This window comes from Scardinius erythrophthalmus (assembly GCF_964197995.2).
Source record: "Scardinius erythrophthalmus genome assembly, chromosome: 10".
Taxonomy (NCBI): domain Eukaryota; kingdom Metazoa; phylum Chordata; class Actinopteri; order Cypriniformes; family Leuciscidae; genus Scardinius; species Scardinius erythrophthalmus.
In genome coordinates, this window is record NC_138230.1 from 3,542,650 (window position 1) to 3,561,194 (window position 18,545).

An 18,545-nucleotide genomic window follows, 5' to 3' on the forward strand; every position below is an offset into this window, starting at 1 on the left:
CGGAGCAAGGGATGCATCCATACATTTAGTGAAGGTGCGAGGGGATAAAGCTAGGCCGAAAGGAAGGACCCTGTATTGATAAGCTTTCCCCCAAAAGCGAATCTAAGGAACTTCCTATGTTGTGAGATGATGGAAATATGAAAATATGCATCCTTTAGATCTATCGTCACAAACCAGTCCTCAGATCTGATTTGTTGAACGATCATAGGTATAGTTAACATTTTGAACTTGAATCTCCTCAAAGATTTATTCAAAACCCTAAGATCTATAATAGGACGCAGCCCACCATCCTTTTTTGGAACTATGAAGTACCGGCTGTAGAACCCGGAATCCCTCTGCTCTAAGGGCACATATTCTATGGCCTCCTTAGCTAAAAGAGTTTGCACTTCATCTTCCATCACCTGAGCCTGATCAGGAGATACCAGCGTATGAATAACACCATTAAATCTAGGTGGTCTATACTGGAACTGGATTCTGTATCCTTTCTCGACTGTATTCAGGACCCACTCAGATATATTTTGAAGACCCTTCCAGGTGTCTAAATAATCTGCTAAAGGAATCAGTCTCTCAGGACTGACCTCAGGTGTAAGCTTCACAACATCATTATCATTTTTATTTTTACTTTTACTTTCGGTGACCTGAAGCAATTTTTTGGCAGGAGCTAACCGAATCACCTTTTCTCCAGGTCTCTTGAGAGGTAGCGAACATTTTAGAACCATAGATTTTATAGGAACCCTTCTTGTGACATGTTCGCTGGAAGTCGATGCGTCCCGAAGCGCACTTGGCGGCGGAAAGCAACATTGATTTCCTGAGGGCTCCGCGGAGCGAAGTTTTAAAAAGCCCACGCGGAGGGGGATGCCCTCAGAGACCTGGACATCCCATCATGGTTTTTTAGCCGAAGCCTTCCTCGACTGAATAACAGTCCGCAGATCTGTTTTCATCTTGGAAGGCTTCGACTGAGGGTGTTGCTTCTGCCTCCAGGCCCCTTGGGGGGGAGCGCGAGAAGCAACACTCTCCTTCTGCCTAAGCAGGTGTGAGGAGCTGGCGGCGGTCTCGTGGGACTGCCCCCTGGCAGCAGACCCACGAGACCTGGAGCGACGGCGGGGGATGCATTCTCTGAATGCGGCTGACTGCCGTTTCGCCTCCTGAAACCTCTCGACGACGTTATTGACGCCATCGCCGAAGAGGCCAGAAGGCGAAACTGGGGCATCGAGAAGACAAGCCCTGTCCTTGTCCCCGATGCCCGACAGATTCAGCCATAAGTGTCTCTCCGTGGCTACCAGTGCTGCCATGGAGCGGCCGATGGCGCGGGCCGTCTCCTTGGTAGCACGGAGAGACAAGTCGACCACACGACGCATCTCCCTGATGTCGTCGTAGGCGACCTCCCCACTGTCGTCCACCTCTTTGAGGAGGTCGGCCTGGTATGCCTGCAATAGCCCCATAGTATGCAGGCAACTACCAGCCCGACCTGCCGCCATGTATGCCTTCCCAACCAAGGCCGATGTTGTACGGCAGGGCTTGGTGGGAAGCGCCGGAGCCCGCAGGGATGATGCAGCGTCAGGGGAGAGATGTGTTGCGAATGACTCTTCAACCCTGGGCATCATCCCATAGCCCTCCTCCCTGGCACCCAAAATACTTGAATATATATGGACATTTGGGCCAGATATTCTAGAGGAGAAGGGCTTATTCCACGATCTCGACACCTCAGTGTGGAGATCGGGAAAAAAGGGCAGACTCCGGCGTAGAGGCTGTGACCGAGTCTGCAGGAAGCGCTCATCGAGTTTGCTTTTTGCCGTCGCTTCCTGCACCTCAGAGGGCCAATCGATCTTTAATTTGGCCACTGCTCGACTCACAACCTCTAGCAGCTCCTCAAAGGCAGAGGAATGGGGTGGCGATGTTTCACATTCCCCTGCCTCGATGCCCAAAATATCTAGCTCCTCGGAACCAGATAGTTCGAGCATCGGTTCCTCTGCAGGGGCGGAAGAAGCCGCAGCGCGGGCTTCCGCACCCTGAGCGGAACTAAAGGAACTAGCCTCAGAATGCTGAGAAAGAGCCGAAGCTGTCTCAACATTATCAGCTAGATCCTTCTGCGATCCCCATGAATGCAGGCGCCGCGCTGCCTCGACAGACGCGGGACCTGATCCACGAGGATCGCGAGGCTGGCCGGCCTCATTAAACATAGAACGCCGGGAGCGGAGCGTTCTTAGGGGCATTGTTTCACAGTTAGCACAGACAGTACCCTCGAGCGCTGCCTGTGCATGCTCCGCTCCCAGACAAACAACACAAAGCGAGTGTGTGTCACCCTCAGCCAGAAAGCGTGGGCAAGGGGACGCACACTGCCTGAATTGCTTATCACTCGCCATCACTTTATATATATATATTTCCTACGGGACAAACAAACACCAAATAGAACAGACAGTTGTACATAGAGCGCTTGCTGAAGACCAGAAGCTAACATTTCCTGGTTCCTGTGACCGTTTTATAGCTTCCGGATCACCGTCACATGCGACGTCACGGGTGACGTAATGACGTTGCACCAATCCAGATTGGAATAGTTGTATAGTAGGCTTCAGACGCTTCATGCCGAAGGCATTCCCCAAAGTATCGAGTATCGATGCAGCGGGAGTTCCCTTTACGAAAGGGAACCGTGATGTCATCGTCCAGCTCAGTTCAGTTCTCATATAATGGTGTCAATGCAGATCAATAATATTGTTGAATATTAAGTGTCTCCAACTAAGCAAGCCAGAGGCGACAGTGCAGGAACTCAAACTCCATCAGTGACAGAATGGAGAAGAAAACCTTGGCAGAAACCAGACTCAGTCTCTCAGTTCTCCTCTGACCAACGAGCGAACAGTGTACGATTATGATTCAGGCATTACAGGTCAGAGGTCAGACTGGATCTGAACATTCAGAATATTTATCCAGTTCCATCTGGTTGAAGGTTTCCTTGTTTGACTTTGGATGAAGGATTGGATCGTTCTGTAAGTTACAAAAACACATGTGTGTGTGATGATCACTGTGGGTTTGTGTCTGTTGAATGTGATTGTGTCTGTAGAGGCTCTTTATTCTCCATCAGCTGATCCAGAGAAGGTCAGACTAACATCTAAAACCTGTTAGTAAAACACAGAGAGTCAAATGTGTGCGACATTATTGCATTATCCACTTTAGAACAACTAAAAGAAACTACTTGGATGATTAAGTGAGAGATTATTATATAATACTGTGATACATGATAGTTAAAGCTGTTTTTAAACATTCAGATTTTGATTTTGCTTCTAAGTCACCATGAATGATGACCCTTGACCCTTAGCTATAATTCTGTATGACTGTCCTCTTTCTGTGTCACCGGGTCAGGTTTATTTATGATAAAGAAACTAGTGATAAATATTTACCATTATCTTTTATTGCAATTGACATTGACAATGATAAAAGCAAAATACTGAATTGTTTGAAATTAAAAGAAACTTGAAAATATTTAATTATTGCTATATAAACTATTAAAGATAATTAAGAATTAAACTCTTATTAAACATGTTTATAGTGAGTAATTCACCATCACAATGAAAGAAAACAAAGAAACTAAATTAACTTTCAATTAAAATATGAACAGTTTTAATCATCTCTACTCACAGAATCGTCTCCAGTTTATAATGTGGATCCTCCTTCAGATCAGAGAGCAGCTTCACTTCTGAGTAACTTTTTTTATTCCCTGACAGACTCAGTTCTCTCAGGTGTGAGGGGTTTGATCTCAGAGCTGATCTCAGAGCAGCACAACCTTCATCTGTAACACCACAATCCCTCAACCTGTAGAGAACAATGACACTCTTCAGTCTCTCAGTTCAGGATCTACAGCTCAGATAAGCAGAACTTCACAATCAGAGACTTAATCCACGGCACCATTAACAGGTCCAGTCTAAGGTTCAGACCCACTTCTACAAACTGCTTGATTAGTTAGTTTCCATATCATAAAAATTACAAGAATATTTGATAACATTTTATTTAAGTGTCCTTGTTACTTCTGTTACATGAACATACCATAGTAATAATAGTAAATTATGCATAATTACACGTAACTAACCCTCAACCAAATCCTAATCCTACCCTAACCCTATAGTAAGTACATGTATTTGCTTAATATTACTCAGTACTTAAATATATAATTACACTGTAACAATGACACCTTAAAATAAAGTGTAACCAAATAATATATTTTTTTTTATGCAAGTACCCAAAAATCATCAATATATCTATATGAACACGGCTGACACATCTTTACATCATCCAGTCATGTTTAATCTATCATTAATATTGTAAAATTATGTCAGACACATTGGAAAAAATCTAATGAAAATAAAAATCAACATTTCCATTAGTAATTTCACAGTAGATTTATTTATTTATTTATTTGTATAGCAATTATTATTTACCATTAAAATAGAGGACTATGTTGGGAAATTTTATAAAATCTTACCACAGTTTCTCCAGTTTACAGTGAGGATCCTGCAGTAGATCAGAAAGCTGCTTGACTCCAGAATCTCCTACTTTATTCCCTGACAGACACAGGTCTCTCAGGTGTGAGGGGTTTGATCTCAGAGCTGAAGTCAGAGCAGCACAACCTTCATCTGTAACACCACAATCCCACAACCTGTAGAGAACAATGACACTCTTCAGTCTCTCAGTTCAGCAAACACTGATATAAATGATAAGATATACAGTATATTAATTTCTCCTCAACAGATTTGTATATGAAAGCAGCTGTCACCTCTTCACATCATTCAATCATGTTTATAAATATAAAAACATTCAAAAGTAAAATGAGCTCAGAAGCTTTGGAAAAAATCCACTGAAGATTAAACATCCTTTTCAGTTACTTGATGGTAAACCTTTTTTGTATATATTATTGTTGTATATCATTCATTATTCACCACAGGAGAGAAACAGACAATGTTGAGACTTTTATAAAATCTTACCTCAGTATCTCCAGTTTACAGTGAGGATCCTGCAGTAGATCAGAAAGCTGCTCGACTCCAGAATCTCCTACTTTATTCCATGACAGATCCAGTTCTCTCAGGTGTGAGGGGTTTGATCTCAGAGCTGAAGTCAGAGCAGCACAACCTTCATCTGTAACACCACAATCCCTCAACCTGTAGAGAATAATGACACTCTTCAGGCTCTCAGTTCAGGAAACACTGATATAAATCATAAGATATATATTAATTTCTCCTCAACAGATTTCTATAGGGAAGCAGTTGTCACCTCTTCACATCATCCAATCTTATAACTATTGTTTTGGCAAATATGCAATTGTCCTGTTACAAGTATGCCTTTTTGTAAACTAGTTAATCTGTAAATAATAAAATTATATTTAATTGAAACTAAGAAGCTTGCTAGACAAAAGTCTTTGATTTCTAAAAAACTGAACTGAACAGACCACGAAGAAGTCTTCTGACCCATAGATTAAGAGTATGAAAATTCAGATGCTTATGATTCAGGATAGATTTGATGTACTTTACCTAACCTGAGAATAATCAACATAAGGATGAAGGTGTCTAGAAATACGCACCATAAAACACTATCAAAAACTATTAAAAGTAAAATGACCTCAGAAGCTTTGAAAAGGATGTTTAATCTTCATCAAATTCTTTTCAGTTACTTGATGGTAAACTTTTGTATATATCAGTGTTTTCCACAGGTTGAGAATGTGCTTGTGGTGGGCAGGGCGAAGCGGCACTTATTGAGCGGGTTCAGAATAAACTAGTCAAACAGAGGTGTATGAACTCTATTTATTACAGACAATACTCAATATCCTTAAAAAATAATTTAGAAAATGTAGAAATTCATATTAAGCATAAATTCATAAAATTTTACTACAAGCTTGAACAAATATTTTCATAATGAAAACTATTTACAAAGTTGACAGTTTCTGTCTGAGCAATTAATTTTTCTCTGCTTTGAAAACAACTTTCTAAGGCCTGCCTGTACGGATCGGCTTCAGGGGCAGGTGCGTTTACTAATGCTGTCCGTTTACTAATGCTCAAGCGTGCAGCAAGGTGCTCTCCTCTGAAATAGAAACAAACTTACATAACCGTTTTGGAAGATAGCACAAGAGAAGATGAACTGACAATTTTCAAATTGTGCTTTCTTGCATTATGGTTTAAAATCACTTGCCCTGTTCATTGCTGAGAAGTTTCGCTCACAATTTAATATTGTTTAAGGCCATTTCGCGATTTCAGTCTGTATGTTGTTTAGTTTATGTTGTTTAAATGGATATCATATAGACCAGTGGTTCTCAAACTTTTTAGAGTGGCATGCCTAAGGCTTTTAACATCCTTTTGCGTACATCTCTGTAGTCACACCTTTTTCAGAAAGGGACAATATTTTTTAGGCCTGGGAGAAAAATATCGATTCACCTAGGTATCGCGATTTTTTTTAAACGATTTTAAAATTGATTCTTTTTATTACAGAATCAATATTAATTCAAATTAAATTGCTTTATATTTGCCCTTGCTTGTAGATGAGGTTGACTGAAGTTAGCCACTTTCGTTTCAACAGAGGATGCCTCCGCATCCGAAGATGCACGACTTTGACCCGAATCTGCCCGAGCAGACGGATATTAGTACATCTCATCATCACACCGGCACCCAGTTTGCGCGTCTAAATCAGTTGTATGGTCTGGTGTTCAGTCTAAAACAAAACAGTTGCGTCAAGTATAAATGCCTCGTCTGTTTGAGGAGTTGCGCGCGCAGTCAGCGGAGGCTCGCGCTCCAGTGCCAGGCGAAAGTATAAACAAGGGTTAAGTCAGCGGTTGTTTTACAGACATTAACATAAGGCGCCAGATCCATAAAGGCGCTCCGGATTATAAGGCGCACTGTCGTTTTTTGAAAAAATTAAAGGCTTTTAAGTGCGCCTTATAGTGCGGAAAATACGTTAGGCTATTCGACTATGAGGTTCATAGTCGAATCATACCTCTCCGAATCGAATCGTCGAATCCTCGACTATTAGAAGTCAGCCCTAAAAAATATACTCCAAAAAGTACAAGTACCCAAAAAAACTACTTAATTACAGTAACGTGAGTAGTTGTAATTTGTTACTTCCACCTCTGAAAAACGGTAGGATGATTCGCTAACCGCCAAGTGCACGTTGTTTCGGAAACGCCCCTTACCGGTAGTTTTTGCTGTTGTAATTTTGCAAATGTTGTTTATGCTCAAAGAGCAACATTACACACTAACTAAAGTTAGAAAAGTGAAATCGTGTTTTACCACCCCTTTAACCCTCTGAGGTCGGCAATCACGCCGGTGTGATCTGCTCGCTTTTTTCCTTATCAGTTGAATTGAGACCCGAAATACTCTTTTGACTTTGATTTTACAAACAAGTTTCATACATCAATCGATTCTGTTAAATGTGTATTATTTTTGTGTATACTCACAATAAAAACAAAGTGTTGTGCTTTTTGCCAAATAAAGAAAAATAAACACGAAGCGAGTTCTGCCTTCTCTCTGTCAGTGTAGTCCATTCTGAAACGCGTCCGAAAATGTACAATAACTTAGCGAATACTCAGTCAAACAGGCATACAGACACACAGGCATGAAGCTTGAATTCTCTTCTTTTAAATGAAGTCATTTATATAAAAAACAAATATTCTCATCTTGTGAAATCTTTATTAAAAGAGAGCGATTCCAGTCGAGCTCATTACAGCTGATTCAAATGTAATGTGACACGCCCACGGAGAGCGCGCGCTATTCAAACGCAAATGACTGAGGCAAACCTGTGACAAACCCCCCCATATCAGCTCGAGAAAACACAAGTTTATTCAGATCATTACTTGTTTACTAGGGGTGGGGGAAAAAATCGATACTGCATAGTATCGCGATATTTTCTGTGGCAATACTGTATCGATACACGGGCGCCAAGTATCGATCTTTTATTATTTAAATTACACATGAGAAAACACGCAGCATATTCATTCAGCTGCATTTCCTTTCCCTGCTCTCCCTCCGTCTCTCTGTCACGCACGCGTCTCTCTCACAAGCAATTTTTTGTCTCGCCAAAGCCTTATTTGATCGGTGAGTGTTGTACATGACTGCTGCGCTTGCGATAATGCGCATATTACTGAAAGAACGAGCAGAGAGAGAGAGCCCAGGTCGCGCGCGCGCACCCTCGCCGTCTTCAAACTGTCTTGCTCTCTCTCGCTCCCTCGCGCATATTAATCAAAATCAATTGAGAATTGACACGATGGTAAAAGATCGGAAGACCGAAGTTTCACGTGCAGCATTCGGGTATTTTTTCCCTGAATTACTGCTGGGTGTTGTGCAAGAAAAAGAAGAAAAACTTTTACGTTGCCTTATCTTCTCTGAAAAGCGTTCCGCACATTCAGCTAACATGAAAAACACTTTCAATAAACAAAACAAAATATTTTCTGTGTTGACAAATCTTGTGCGATGTCCTGACTGCCGGGATAATCACACGCGTTGTACAAGTCCGCTAATGACACGTCCGATTCGCGAACTACTCCTTTGAACCGATTCAACCAAAACAATCTTTTAGTTTAGACTGTTTGCGGTAAATGCAGTTGAGTTGTCGAGGTCAAAACTCTAAATAAGATGTGAATCAAATAAACTTACCGTACTATAAATAATGTTATGTCATTGTTTTACTCTTACACTGAATGTTTGGATTTTGTGAAGGTGTGAATCATTTTTGATTAATATTTAATATAATAAAGTTCTGTGTAACAGATTATTAACGCAGATTATTAACGGAGATTATTAAAATTGATGTGACATGAACAAACAGATGTTGACAGTTTTCCTTTGCGGACATAATTTGAAGTTGGAAAAAGTAATAAATTGCAATATATTGCAGAATATCGCAATATGTTTAAAATCGCAATAATATCGTATCGTGACCTAAGTATCGGGATAATATCGTATCGTGGTGCCTCTGGTGATTCCCACCCCTATTGTTTACACCGTCTCGCAGCGCTGTGAGGAATAATAATAATGGAAAATGTACCTCAGAAGTGCGGGTATATCGAGGAGCGAGCTGAGGAATACTGTAAGTTTTTTTCCTTCTCACGTGAATCGGGTTTCTGTTTATGAATGAATGAACGGCAGAGATGCGCGCTGTTTACCACAGCTCGCAAAAAGACAGTTTAAATTTAAATCGCGTGTGTGAATGAATGATGATGTTTTAGCAAACTGTATTGCTATACTGAGATGAGTAAAAATCGACTGAAATATGTTGAAATAAAATGTAGGCTATTTGTATAAGCAACGTATTAAACTGCAAATTAACATTTATATGCCCTAATATTTCATAAAAACAACGTTACAGTCAGGCAAAATATGAAAGACAACATTTTGTTTTACTGTACAATATACTGTAAGATTACACTTGAATTGTTGTTGTAATTGTAACCTTTTTAATAAAAAATATATTTACAAGGTAGATGTAAACAAACTATTAAAAGGTAAATATAATTTTTTTCTTTAAATAATTTGTATTGTGTTTTATTAGAAACAAATTTGGGGAGAGGATAAATATTCCAAAACTGAAAATACAGTATGAGAATTAACTGCCCAATTACTAGACATGTTTACCTTGGATATTATACAATTTGCAAGCACAATTTGAGAAAAAAATAAAAGAAAAATGTATATAAAAAAATATAAATAAAATTTATATTTGTGTATAAATATATACACACATATATGTATGTATATATATATATATATATGTGTGTGTGTGTGTGTGTATGTGTGTGTGTGTGTGTGTATATATATGAAGAGTTCAGATGCAAAAGCCTCTAAATGCCATCTGAAATTTTCTTCTAGAATGATCATTTTTATGAAGCTTGTCTATTTAAGTTAGCTATAGGCGACACACCTGAATGAATGGCTCATTAAGTATGCAGGGGCATTGTCTCATCAGGTGTGAACTACTAAATATGCATGATCGTTTACGCCCCATCCGCATATTGCCTTTCCAAACTAAAAGTGTTTCACAAAACTTAAATCAATGTATCGTTTTATGTGAATGATTAGGCAGGATGATTTTCACATCATTTTGAAGAAAAAAATCTAGGCGACGACATCCATTAGTCAAAAGTCTTATTGACATATATTTAGTATGTGTTTTGTGGAATTATTTCAGAAACTTTCATTTTTAGTTTTTCCAATAACCATGCATAAACATTATTCTCTCAAAAATGAAAACATGTACATAAATGTGGCTCACATATCATGGTAGTCCTGTTTGTGCTAAATAGAGTGTATATATTTTTTTTGCCATTAATATGTTTATAAGCAACTGAAAAAAGCACAAATGTCAGGGCATGTCAGAACATCTCAAGGACCCCAAAAACACCCCAGACCTCAGAGGGTTAAATCGATCTCTATGCACAGTCTGTCTATATTTGTTCTTCATGCTAGTAAGTGCTAAATACCCATTTTTACAAAGGTACATGGTCGACAACGGCAGTATAGCGCGATTTGCCAAGGCAACATAATCTGAACGCAACCTATCATACCATACACGCTGCTTGTGTGAATGCAAAAAACTTTTGACCACAAAAGATGAGGTTAACCCTCTGGGGTCTGAGCTGTTTTCTGGCCCTGGAGGTGTTCTGACATGCTCTGACATGCTCTGACATTTGTGGTTATTTCTGTTACTTGTGACATTTTCATGGATAAAGTCTGATTACACTGTATTCAGCACAAACTCTGCTACAATAATATATCAGCAGTATGTATGTAAAAGTTTGTAGTTTTGAGATAATTACATTTATGCGTGGTTTGTGAAAATACAAAAAAAAAAATTCACTGAAATAAGGCCATGAAACCCATACTGATTATTTGTTCACAAGACTTTTAAAAATTGTATGACGTAGCCTAGAATATTTGCTCTAAAACTATGTGAAAATCACCCTGACTGCTCATTCAGAGAAGACAATATATTGATTTTAAAAAATTACTACGTGTTTTGTGTGAAAAAAGCTTTGTGCGCAGGTCATTAATATGTAAGCTTTTCACACCTGAGAAAGACAAAGACCCTGCCCTAACGGCCCTATTGGGAGCTATCAGGCCCTGTCATTCTGAGCAACCTTTCACAAAGAATGAGGCGATTTAAAAAAGAATGGCTTTTAGATTGTTTGGATTTATTTACAACACAACATAATCCAAAGATACACAACAAATGACAAAAAAGCACTTATTGAAAACAATGATCCAAAGACAGAGACCTTTGTGCCATTCCTAAAAACATTGTACATAGCTTTCATTTCCAAGGTGTTTGATTTTCACTTTACCATGTTCATGTTCCAGATACTCGTGTGAATATTGAAGTCAGCAGGACTCAGTGGCATCTGGGCCCTGAAAGAAAAAAAAAAGTGAACATACTGATATCAAGAGAAAGGCCTGCATGATTTTTGGGAATAAATTTTAGATTTTTCTGGTTAAAATTGCTTTTTAACATTCACAGAATACACACACACACACACACACACACACACACACACACACACACACACACACACACACACACAAATGTTTCCAACAATATATAATATAATGAACACCAGGTTTGTTGTGCCTTGTAGGCATATGCTATGCGCAGTGCTGCATAAAATAATAACAATAACCTATAGCAGCCTATAAATCTTCCAAAAGATTTCAGTAACAACTACGCTAGAGAAAAATATATTGATTATCATGTTACTTCAAATGTTTCCATTCGTTATGATGATATGAAATTAGATAATAGTAAAAACATGAAGCCGTTTGGTGCGTTTTGGCGATCGCGATCCAAAATATAAAACATTATGGTTACCATTAGGGCTGGGCGATATGGACCAAAAGTCATATCCCGATATATTTAGGCTGAATATCGATATACGATATATATCCCGATATTTTTTCCGCAAAGTGAGAGCAAATGTTCAGTCAAAGTCAAAGCCAAATATGACATCGCAAGTAGTTTTATTGAAACAGGCTATTTCAGTGAACAGTTGCAAAATCAAATGAATAAATAATAAACAGGTTTCTTCACCTTAGGGCTGCACGATTATGACAAAAATCACAATAGCCGATTATTCCCTTGGAATTGTAATTGCGATCTATTAATTATGATTATCAGAATTTACATTGAATATATATATATATATATATATATATATATATATATATATATATATATATATATATATATATATATATATATCAGTGGCGGCTTGTCCATAGGGGGCGCTGGGGCGCCGCCCCCATCAACATTTCAGAAATTAACATGTGTAAAAACATTATATTAAAATGAAATTAAAAAAATAATAATAATAGTTTACTCATGTGCCGGGTGGTAGTAAGAGCCTCAGAATTTAATAAAAACTGTCTTTAATCGATTAACTATTTACTATGTTTTTCAATACGTTTCATGGGCGAGGGACGCCGGACACATGGGTGTCTATGTGAGTACACAAATTCTCGGGCAGCATGTGACCTGAAGCTGGTCTCTGATTGGTTTCTTAAAGATCCTCCTCGGGGCGCAAGTCGTTGCGTCCCTGGCCAATCATAATTGGATACATGTTATTTTATCCAATCTGATTGGTTCTCGTCACCTGTCATTCAACTGTACGCGGTGGGAAATAACCTTGCTTGCTACTAGGCTGATCACTTTTTATTACGCAATGGCAGCAGTTAATCCAAATTCTGTTATTTATTTACAAAAAAAACTTTCTCAAGACTTTTGCTTGAAGAAAAAAAGATTAAGGATCTCGGACCGGAACAACCAGATTTACACATCCAGCAGCAGGCAAGTGACAGAGGACGAAGCATGATAACGTTAAGTGTGTGCGCCATGGTGATGCTGGATTGACTGACAGCAGATGAACTATGTCACGGTGGGCATCGCAGTACAACAGCCACGTTACAACAAACACATGCTAACTTACGAGTCGTTGAAGAGAGACAGGAATATGATGGCAGACATCGCAAACATATGTTTCAATGTGCAGTTTTTTTTACATATAACGTTAGATGTCGTCTTTTTGTCTGGTACTAATAATCTTCACTAAGTTAGCTAAACACTAAGTTAGCATGAGTTTTATTTATTTAATATTTATTTGACAGGGACAAATGCATAGAACATTGCTTTATAAAGAATACAAAGTAGATGCCATGCAATTCATAAAGCTTTTCTGCTGAAGGAAGCATGAAGTGCAGAATGTCATGGAAGTCCAGAGTCAATGCAGCCATCTACCAGAACATTTAGAGCACTTCATGCTTCCTTCAGCAGAAAAGCTTTATGAAGATGAAGATGATTTTCCAGCAGGATTTTCACCTGCCCACACTGCCAAAATAACCAAAACCTGGTTCAATGACCATGGGATTACTGTGTAACTACTACAGTGTGATTTCATGTAATATTCTAATTTTCAAAAACAATTATTTTGTGGGTTCCATAAGCTGTAAGCCATAATTATCAAAATTATAACAAATCAAGGCTTAAAATATCTCACTTTGCAAGCAATCAGCCTTTTTTATAAAATTATTTTCACATTTTAAGTTGAATTCCTAAAATAATTTAACTTTTCCATGATATTCAAATTTTTGGAAAGGGTCTGTAAAGGAGAGCAACATTATGTTCAAGTAGGAAACATGCTTTTTGTTACTACTTTGTTGGTCTGAAATGTAAATAAAAAGAGATTAAAATAGCTTTTTTTGTTTCTGCTTTGTATTTTGACCCCCCCCCCCAAATTTTGTTTTAAAAATGCGCCCCCCCAAAAATAATTATCACCAGCCGCCACTGATATATATATAATATATATATATATATATATATATATATATATATATATATAGGCAAAGTATAACACGTTTTAACACACACACAAGTACTGTCCCCCTTTACTTAACATACACATAAATTGTAAAAATATGACTAATAGTAAAGACTAGTACTAATAAATAAACATTAGGCCTATGCTAAAGCTATTAAATAGCAGTCCCAAACTAGTTTTTGTTAATACAATGTTGGTATGAGCCACTACAGTCATTTAAAAAATATAAAAAAATAACACAAAGAAAAATAAAGTGGCATGGGGTTAATATGGAAATGACAGTTACCATGGTGAATACACAATATTAACAATAACTATTAATGAAACATGGAAACTGCTCTTGGTGAATAGAATGAAAATCATACCTGCATTACTTTTATTTCGTGTAATTTACAACGTAACGCCGTTGCATGCTCGCAGTTTGGCGATAGTGAGTGTGTGCAATTGACAGTGCAATTGATGAGTGTGTGCTACGAGCACATATAACGGCTGACAGGACAAGAAAGTCCGTTTTTCTGAGGTGAAAAACTTTATTTCAGCGTACACTTATGTCACTGCCTGGTAGTTCCTATTGTGCTGGGTTTTCTGAAGTAGTCATGATTCGCCTCTCATAACATACATGCTCTAAACACGCACGCAAACTGGAAAAGGAGGGGTGGGGGCGCAGGGAGCAGTGCAGAGAGCTCCAGGTCAGCTGTTGCCTTGAGCAAGGATCACAGCGCAAATTTGAATTATATTGATATATGCGATATGGTCTAATTCCATATCGCGTTTAAAAATATATCAATATATTTTTTTATATCGATATATCGCCCAGCCCTAGTTACCATATACATATCTACGTGTGAGCAGATATCCACAAACACAGTAACAGTAAACACGGGACTAAATATTATAATATTCACCATATATCTAGCAACAGTTCAACTGCAATGTGAAATTTTTGCAACAAAAACAAACTAATATGTAAGAATTTCTTACCTTACATCTTTCTTGTCTTCAAATCGCGTTCTTCTTCTTCTGATGTAAATCCAACGTAAGCTCACAGCGTCTTTCAAACTCGATGAAAAGTAGAGACTTGTGAAGTGTTTTGGTGTTTTGTTTTTGAGGTAATGAGCGCGTTTGCATTCCATCTGGAGATTTGCATGTCAATCTCTTTTGCGCGAGTGGGCGTGGTCAAATTAAAAATAATTAGGAAGCGTTTGAGAAACTGGACATCTTGTTGGTTTTATACAAATTACTTAGAGAATATTTGTTTTCAGTTTGAATCCGATCATTTAAAAGTACACACTTAAATGTTTATAAAGGTATATGGCTCATAAATCTGTGACAAGTATTCGCTGAGTTTTGTTTCAGTTTATAGACGTGCTCAAGAAAAAAAGTTCACCGCGACGGAGAGGCAGAACGCACACCCTGTTTAGTTTCTTTATTTTACAAAAGCACAATGTTTTGATTTGATTGTAAGTGGACACATACAAAACTAGAAATATCACAGATTCTTTTTTTATATTTCTTTTTTCTGTATGACCATAAATGACGGAGAAATTTAAGTTTAGAGTGCTACAATGTGAAGAAAATCCAGCAAAACGCGCCGGCGCATTTGCCGACCTCAGAGGGTTAACCCTCTGGAGTCTGAGGTGTTTTCTGGGCCCTGGAGGTGTTCTGACATGCTCTGACATTTGTGCTTTTTTCAGTTATTTATAAACATGTTAATGGCAAAGGTGTAAATTCACTCTATATAGCACAAACAGGGCTACCAAAATATGTGATCACCATGCATGTATATTTTTTTATTTTTAAGAGAATAATGCTTATGCGTGGTTATTGAAAAAAATAAAAATGAAAGTTGCTGAAATTAGACCACAAAACTCATAATAAATATGCATGAATAAGACTTTTGACGAATGGATGTTCTTCCTTCGAGTTCTGGCTTCAAAATTATGTGAAAATAGTCTTGCTTTATCGTTCACATAAAACCATACATTGATTTAAATTGATGTAAAACAGGTTTTGCTTGGAAAGCCAATAAGCGAGTGGGTGTGAACGAGGAGTGGTTTACACCTGAATTACCACCCACTCTGCATAATGACTCTGCATAATGATGAGCCATTCACACAGGTGTGACAACTGACTGAGCCACAATGAAAGGACAAAAGATTTATTTAGAAGAAGACTTATATTGACCATTTAAGATTTTGCTTACATCTATCTTGTAAATATGTTTTGCTATTTTATTAAAAAGGTTACAATTACAACAATAATTACAATTTCAACAATATTTCAAGTGTACTCTTTCTTTGTAAAAAAAAAAAAAGATTATAGGCCTACATTTTATCTATGTATTCATTACTTTGAATATAGCCAACATTGGAACGGCTAACATCTTAGTTGATGACTTTATTTTTGACAAAAATAGTAGGCTATTTTATATATAGAAATTGCTAAACAAAAGCTTATTTGACGAGGCAGTATATTCTACAGTAAAAACTGTACCCAAATCTACTAAACAAAATGTTGTCTTTCATATTTCGCCTGACTGTAACGTTGTTTTCATGAAATATTAGTGCATATTGTTAATTTGCCGTTTAATACGTTGCTTATACAAGTAGCCTACATTTTATTTCAACATATTTCAGTCGATTTTTACTCATCTCAGTCTAGCAATACAGTTTGCTAAAACAACATCATTCATTCACAAACTCGATATAAATTTAACTTCTGGCAAAGATGAAGTTGATGATAGGCTTTTGACTCGCGATCTTCACAGTGAACGCACCGGAGAAATGCACATTTATTAGGCTACATAGTTTTTTTGTTTTTTGGATGGTTTTGTTTAGAACCAGCTTTCTGTAAATATATTTAGATTTTTTTTAGACATGTGAGGCGAGTATACTACGGGTTCATGATGATCTCCAGTTCAGACCTTATGTTGTGATTGCCTATATTTATTTTAAATACAGGAAATTTGTTAATGAAAAAATTATTAAAATTAAGATACAATTGATACAAAACGAAATTCGTTTTAAATAAAGGATTTGTACTTTCTGTTTTGAGGTCTCTGTGAATGTTTGAAAGTCTTTTAGTGCTTAGAGCGCTCGCCTCCATAATGGAGAACTCTCACGTAATATTGTTTTTTTCCTCATAAATGCGAACACGAAAAATTAAAGACAAAAGACTTTTAAGTAAAACTTACTCCGAAATTGTGTCCTCGGCGGAATTCGCTCTTCAAAATGCTGCCGTTCGTCTGTTACAATCTTCCTCTGAGGAAACAACCCGGTATCCTGCATTCTTCCTCGCAGTCCAGAATCATCTGAAGTGCGTCTTTACCGGAGAAACGAGCCATACTCAAAACGCGATGAACCCAGTAAGCCTCATGAAGAAACTGTGTTTTTATGGCATTGATCGGGGGGCGTATGCGATGCATACTAGATCGCCTAACTATTTAACATGTGAATAGCGCCGGGGGCGGGGCGGACGCAGCTGATTTAGAGATAATGAGGGGAGAAGGAAAAACATTTGAAAACATTTGTTTTTTATATAAATTACTTCATTTAAAAGAGGAGATTTCAAGCTTCATAAAGACATATCTCACGTGTCTTTGTGAGAAGTATTCGCTGAGTTATGATTCATTTTCGGACGCGTTTCAGAATGGTCTTCACGGACAGAGAGAAGGCAGAACTCGCATCACGTTTTTTTTTTTTTATTTGTCGAAAAGCACAACACTTTGTTTTTATTGTGAGTATACACAAAAATAATACACATTTAACAGAATCGATTGATGTATGAAACTTGCTTGTAATATCAAAGTCAACAGAGCAAAATTAATTTATTTTGAACTGAACTGAAAAAAAGCGAGCTGGTATCGCCGGCGATACCGCCGACCTCAGGGGGTTAACAAACGTCAGTAGACCAGGAAGATTTTGAAACGAGCCGTTTATTCATAAATACGTTAGATTGCAGTCAGGGGCGGCTGGCCAATAGAGGGCGCTAGGGCGCCCCCTCATGAGCCAGACCACAGTTTACAGACCAAAAAAAAATGTTTGGCCTAAAAACCATGTGACATCGCTTAGAGCGCCTTTAATTTATAGCATCAAATAAACATGAATGAACGTAAGAAGGAATGTTGTTTTAACCGCGGAAAGACGTCAGTACACACCGTTATTCAAGTTCAAATCCTCCAACGTTAATCTTCTAACTCTCCTGACCGCTTTGTCTGAGACAAAAATGGCAGATGGCGGATTATGATTGGTCAGATCGCCTGTCAATCAAAATGTATCTTTATTTGGTGTTTATTTTTCATGGACTCTCAGGACTCATAACTTGCCTGAATTAGGTCCTGAATTAAATAGTGTTCATCCATGGGGGGGGGGGGGTATAAAATAAATCTATTTATGTGCACATTTAGTGACTGTACACTCATCGGCCTGTAGATGGTGCTGTTGAGCGAAGGGTTGCTGGTTTAGGATGATACTGTCACACACACACATGCAGGAATACAAACAAATGCAAGCATGCACACACACTGACATCCACACGCACAGACACACACCCATACACACACATACAAATCCACATGCACAGACACACAAACACACACGCGCACACATACATACACGCACAGACACACACACACACACACACACACACACAGACACACACATACACAAACACACACACACACACACACACACACACACACACACAGACACACACATAC

At 38.1% G+C, this 18,545-nt stretch overlaps 1 pseudogene across 1 annotated transcript in view; it reads right to left on the reverse strand.

The window, feature by feature from the left end:
* Window positions 1-2,952: 2,952 nt before the first annotated feature.
* Window positions 2,953-18,545, reverse strand: part of LOC308697131 (NLR family CARD domain-containing protein 3-like) — a 327,315-nt pseudogene continuing 311,722 nt past the window's right edge. The window contains exons 12-14 of the transcript XR_014032253.1: window positions 4,971-5,144; window positions 3,631-3,804; window positions 2,953-3,110 (exon numbers count right to left, since the gene is read on the reverse strand). The product of XR_014032253.1 is annotated as an NLR family CARD domain-containing protein 3-like (transcript). The remainder of the gene's footprint in view (window positions 3,111-3,630; window positions 3,805-4,970; window positions 5,145-18,545) is intronic.